Source organism: Echinops telfairi, unplaced genomic scaffold (genome assembly GCF_000313985.2).
Source record: "Echinops telfairi isolate 266 unplaced genomic scaffold, ASM31398v2 ScPeMD7_2;HRSCAF=8, whole genome shotgun sequence".
In the NCBI taxonomy this organism is placed as follows: domain Eukaryota; kingdom Metazoa; phylum Chordata; class Mammalia; order Afrosoricida; family Tenrecidae; genus Echinops; species Echinops telfairi.
In genome coordinates this window covers 63,753,130-63,759,620 of record NW_022103898.1, presented here as the reverse complement: position 1 = coordinate 63,759,620, position 6,491 = coordinate 63,753,130, and positions in this window count along the sequence as shown.

Genomic DNA, 6,491 nt, shown 5'->3' with positions numbered 1-6,491 from the left:
GATAAAACTCAACTTCACTCTCCCCCCAGCTCGGTACATTCCACTAGTGGATCTTCTAGTCTTTTGCTGTCGGGGTTTTATTTCCCACATAATGTTCCCACCTCTTCCAATGTGGTGTCCTTTGCCCAGGAAAAAACCAGGAATGGACCCAGGGAATAGCCATCAAAGTCACTATCCACCTCCTGTTCCATTTGGTTTTCCAAATCAGGGAAGGAAGAATAAGCCTGACTGCCCAATTCCAGTGAGATGGATAGCTCTTCCTGGGGGCACTGTAACCGAAATCACTGGATTAATTCTCACATGTTAGCACCTCTTTAGCTTTTTAAAAATTATTATTCTGTGTCATGTTGAAAGACAGGCAAGTTAACCTTGACTGTGCTAAAAGTTCAAAGTCTGTATTCATTGTAGTAAAGTTAGATGGACTAAACCATCACACTTATCTTTATAGAGAAGTTATTGAGAATAATATTTTCTTAAATACATACATGCACTTTAGATATATTGATATAGTTTGAGAAACTTTATTAAAGTTACTCAAGTGCCTGATGTTTTAATATCAGACTTGCGTATTTATATATTGTACATCAACTTTGTTGAATATGAGAACACTATAGGAGTGGACGATCTCTTTTAGCACCTTTGAACATGTAAGCTATTTATGCACAAGGATATCTATTTTGTGTCATTGTTTAGAGGACTTAAATAAAATCATGTAGTTGCAAATAAAAAATCGTTTGAGGCATGACAATGTGTTTCTCTGTGCATAAAACAGGCAAGGAGAAAGCAAAATGTTTGTTCCATTTCAACATGTTTAATTACTTAGCAAAAAAAAAAAAAAGCAATAAGGATTTCAGAATTTCCTTTTGAAAAAACCAACATAGTTTCATACATCAAATCAGCTGTTTCCCCCAAATGCTACAGTATCAAAATAGGCATATAAAAGGATAAGATTTTCCAATGGTAGATAATTGAAAATATAAAACTAATAAAGTATATTATGGGATACAGAAAGGTTTTTCCCCAAGTGGTCTGCTGCTTGCTAGCACATGGTGGGTAGTCAGCGGCTTAGATGTATTCTGCCTGAGGCCATCAGCCATCTAGAGCAATCAGACACTATTGTCTGTCGCAGCATAGGTGGGGCTCACACTGTACTGATAGGGATCATGATTGCTTCCCTGAGGAAGAGCCCAGGGACAAAGTCAAGCCAGCTGAAAGAGGATCAAGGTTAGACTGCCATCTTGCATCTAGGATCCGCCCATGTGTACCCCTAGATGGTACCCCTTCCTATTGTATGTACATCCCTAGATTGTCCCCCTCCCATTGCTTGTGTTGCCTGTGGTACAAGCCCTTCCTGTGGTATGTGGTTACCTTATGTATACCTAAGTAGATATAAGCCTTGGTTAGAAATATAGTCTCCTCCCTCTCTGCTCGGACCTGGCTGCTGAGATCATGGGCCATCCTGGAGGTGAGCATGTTACCATAAATTGTGTCTGACTCATTTATTTTACTCCCTCTCCTATCTTTCCTATTCTCTATAATTTTACTATGATTTTTATTTATTATTATAAATTATCCCCATACAATTGTGCCTACAGACCCTGTGGTTGTTAGATGCTTTACCTTAACAGCATATTTTACTGTCAAAATTACTCTTCATAGGATTTTCCTAACCAAGAACAAGGCCTATACTAATTTTGTTATTACATTAAGCTGACATGCCTATGTCATTTATAAAACAGAAATGTTCTTGTTCTTTTATTTTATCTTGTTTGAAAACTTTTTCAAATATGTTAAAGTATTTAATAAATACTAAAATCAAAAGTAAATGAATAAATGAAGTCCTCTCATTTAGCCATCTAAGAAGCAATACAATAGCATGTGTGGTCCGAGAATTGTAAACAATAAAATCCAAACCCAGAGGAGGCAATGGTTTTCGAGATTAAATCTTGAACACCCGGTTTGCAGGCGTCTGTGAAAGCTCAAAACCCATTTACAGGGTCCCCGTTTGCATGAAGTCACTGATTCATCCCCTCTGACTATGGACCAGACATGGAAAAGGCTTCGTTATTCCCAGAGTACTTTGTAAGGAGGATTGCTGCAATTGTAGTTAGGTAAAAAATGTGACAACTTGTCAGTGATCTCTCTCCTGACCCAATGTGTAATTGCTTCAGTTTTTAACATTTTCTGCTTTTCATGGTTTCATTGTGTTGCTGGACCATTGGTATTCTGTCTTGATTTTGTATGATTTTCTGTATTTGAAACCCAAATTAGGTAAACCTATAGAGACAACAAGTGGATCAATAGATTGAAAGGGATATGACAGGGGAGGCTAGCAGGAAATGGGGAGCTAACAACAACGGAGTACAAGGAAGAAGAAATGCACTGGAATCGTTTGTGGTGATGGTTGCACAACTCATGAATCTGATTGAATTATTGAAATGTATGGTATGTGAATTGTATGTCAGTGAAATTGTTAAAAAAATTAATTATTAAATAAAGAACAATGCAGCTGGAAATTAACTATAATTTTGTTTCCAAAAAAAGCCCAACACAAGAAAGGGCACTAGGATGGAAAAATAGGATAATACTGGAATGCAGAGAAAAACTAGCTGGTCTGCCTTTTGAAAAACAAACAAACACCAAAGTCACAAATAATAGGAAGTCCTTTTTTCTTTCTTTTAAAAAAATTAATCATTTTATCGGGGGGCTCTTACAAATCTTCTAACAAACCATCATTCAATTGCATTAAGCACACAGGGATTTCTTTTAGAGGGAGGAGATCCACTCCATCCTTTGGGGTTCTTGATGTCTGCAGGATGCGTATCACTAACTGACCTCTCTGGTGCTGTGAGTCGAAATCACCGCAACACCAGTGAGTTTTTGAGTTCTGGTTTTTGAGGTACCATTTTGTGGTCTAGCACAGCCTTCTAGTAATTTCTTTCATTTCTTTGCTATTTCTACCTCTGCTGCTAAATCCCAGTTCCATCTTTTGAGGAGCTCGTCAATCCTTAAGTGTTAGGCCGACCGTCACCTCCAAAGCTTCCAGTCCTGAGCTTGGGTTTCCTATCACTGAATTCTCCATTATGTGATGGATGCATCATCCAAAAACTCAACAATAACCCAATTGTTATGCCTTCCAGACTTGTTTTTTGCCACCAGCATTATCATTCTTGGAGTCACTCTGTGTAATGTAGCAGTAGAAGTCCTCTAGCCTCCCAGGGGAGAAATGGAGACTCTAGACCAGTACAAAGCTGATTCCTGAAGGGTGGAGGCCAGGCATTCTGCTACTTGCCAATCTTTTAAACAATGTTGACACTGTTAGATAGCTAGGTTAAGGACAAAGGGGGTTGGCTCCCCAATGACTGCAAAGGGCCCCAATACAGGGGTTGGAAAGAGATCAGGCACACTAATTAGACATGTATGGGACAGATCCAAACTGAGCATGCTCAGACACAAGCCCCCTGAGCTCTGGTGGGAGATCCACCTAGGCACACAGACTAGGTCCAGCCCCATGACATCACATAGGTGGGACAAGACTCAGCCAGTAAGATCAGCCAATACCTTCAACAATGCCCCACCCCCACATAGTGGGGCGGGAGGGAATAAGAGCCGGCTGTTGGAAGGCCCTATCCTTTTTTTGACTCTGCAGGTGGAGGGTGGGGGTCTCTCACTTGTGGGTGAACAGGCACCTGCATGTCCCCTCAGGGCCCGACTTGGGCCTACTGGGGGCCCAAATGCTCTTGGTTTCTTGGCCTTTGGGGATTCCCCAGTTCCACGTGTGGGTTTCACGTTTCTGTTCTGTATTTTTTCCACTTGTTTTTTGGTGCCCATTTGCGAACCCCGCCAGGCTTCTGCTAGGCCCAGCCTGCTTTCCAGAAATAGCATGTACCCTTTCGAGACTATGGTACTTGAAACTTCCCTTTCCTCCATAAAAACTCACTTGAATTCCAAAAGTGCTTCTGCCATGGAAATTCTTTCAGCGTGTGAAGTAAAAAAAAAAAAACGAGATACGTAAACCACTCCTGAAACCTAACAACACCAGCGCCCTCCCTTGACATTCTCTCAGTCTCTGGTGGGTTTGGAAAGGTGTCGCATGACCGCACAGAACTCACAGGTCACACTCATGATTATGGGGATTATTAGACGGTAACAGCACAATTCAGTATTTGGATCAACTTGGAAGTAACAAGTGGGCAGGACACAGTTCATGAACTCTAAATAAGTACTTCAAAGGAAGGACCCCACTCTGCCAGAAAGCTTCCTGTCACAAGTACGCACCCAGTCAACAGGCCTACGTTGGCTGCCTCTCTCCATGGGCCAGGCAGCCCACAGCCAGCATGTTGTACCCGTATCCTAGTTCTATACACTGTACCATCTTGTGCCATCCCACCTGTGCTCCTCGCAGCTCTTCTTGGTGGTGGTACTGAGGTACCTCTTCAACCTCTATGGAATTGGCTCTTTTAAGTTTACCAGAATGACAAAACTAACAAACCCCCTGGGTAGGCCAAGCCACCTGGTTTGTATAACAATTGATTGATGCCTGCAAGGGTTTTCCATACCTATGTGCATAATTGTCTCGTTACAAGATTGTGGCCTGACAAATTATTTTAGCAGTGCTATAAACCTATTGTCAGAAAAGGCATACATTAAACCCATTGCCCTGCACGCTGCTAGGTTCCATCCACACGGGAAGTATGACTATCTTCTTCAGCATCCCCTCCACAGCTCCACACTCGATCATTTTTTTGCAGAACACTTGAGACAATGATAAAGAGGAAAGTTGTACAGAAGGGGCTGGCCCAACTAGTCAGAACTTGCATCGGCTCTTGGTGGTCCCGTTAAGAAATAGTTGGAAGTCACTCGCCTGTTCATATGCTGCCAGTGTCTGTTCACTGCCTACTCAGTCCAAGGCCCAGGTTCCCTGACTTGGCATTTTAGGTGCCTCCAAATTGTTAGGGTTTTTTTTTTTCCCTTTCCTTTTCCACAAGATTTCATAAAAGTCAAACTTTTATGAAAATTTTTATTTTTCATAAATAAAAAGTTGGGGTTTTTTTCAAGCAGCCTTCTTACATTTTCAAATCTGGGCTGTTAAAATCCTATCGTCCTTGTACATGAAATTGTTACGAGCTCTTGAGTTTAGACTCATGGTGACCCCAAATGACACAGAATTGCACCCACAGGGTTTTCTTGGCTTGACTCTTTAAGGGAAGAGAGCCCCAGGTCTTTTTCCCTACCCAGGTGTGGGGTAGTCACAACCTTGAATTTTCTGTTTTTATGTCTTAACATCCATCAAGACACACAAAAAAAGGTGTAGATAGCCTTCTTGGAGGCCTTTGTGAACCGCCCCAGTCTGCACTGATCAACCCTATTTGAGCTCTTGATATCTGTTCCTCTTTCTTCCCTCCCTCCCCCTAGTGGCCCCTTGATAAATGATTATTTTCATATCTTACACCAACAGCTGTCTCCCTTCCCCCAGTTTCTGCTGTTAGTCCCCCCTGAGGAGGCAGCAGGTGTGTGTGTGTGTTTTGTGTTGATCATTTCAATGGTTTGCCCCTTCCTCCTACTCTCCTGGGCTCTCTACTCCCATTTCTGTTCCCGAGGGGTTTATCTGACCTGGATTCCGTGTCTTGAGTTCCTAACTGTACCAGTGCACATGCTCCAGTCTAGCCTGAAGTGAAAGGCAGGACTGGGGTCATGATGGTGGGGGTAGAGGAACCCTCAATGAACCAGAGGAATATTGTGTGTTCATAGGGGCTATACTGCGCCCTGGTTGACTCTTCCCTTCTTTGTGACCCTTCTGTGAGAGGATGTCCAATTATCAACAGATGAGTTTTGGGTCTCTGTTCCAACCCTCCTTGTTCTGTTATATGCTTGTTTGTTTGTTTTGGGTCTTCCCATGCCTTTTATCTGACTTCATGATCTCAAAGGCTGGTGTGCTTCTTTCATGTGGACTTTGCTGCTTCTCAGCTAGATGGCTGCTGGTTTAACTTCAATCCTTTAAAATCCCAGGCACTATGTCTTTTGATAGTTGGGCACCATCAGCTTTCTTCACATTTGCTTCTGCACTCATTTTGTCTTTAGTGATTGTGCAGGGAGGGTGAGCATCACAAAATGCCAGGTTGTTAGAACAAAGTGTTCTTGCGTTGAGGGAGGGCTTGAGCAGAGGCTCAAACTCCATCCACTACCTCAATGTATTGCCATGTAAATATATGTGCATAAGAATTACTAAGAGGCAGAAGAAGGGGGAGTGTGATGGTGGGACAGAAGGAAGGTAAAAACAAATATTCTAAATATGAAAAGGAACCACCTTCCTTATGCCCCATTCACCACTATTATTTTACTTACAAGTGGAACATTTCTACGTTCTGTATAGGGCCTATATGACGAGCTTTTTAAAGTCTTAAAAATAAATTTAGAACCTAAGGATTCAGCCAGTAGAATAAGGGTTCCTGGAGGGTACTGTGGGGAAGGTTGGGGTGTGTGTAAAAGGG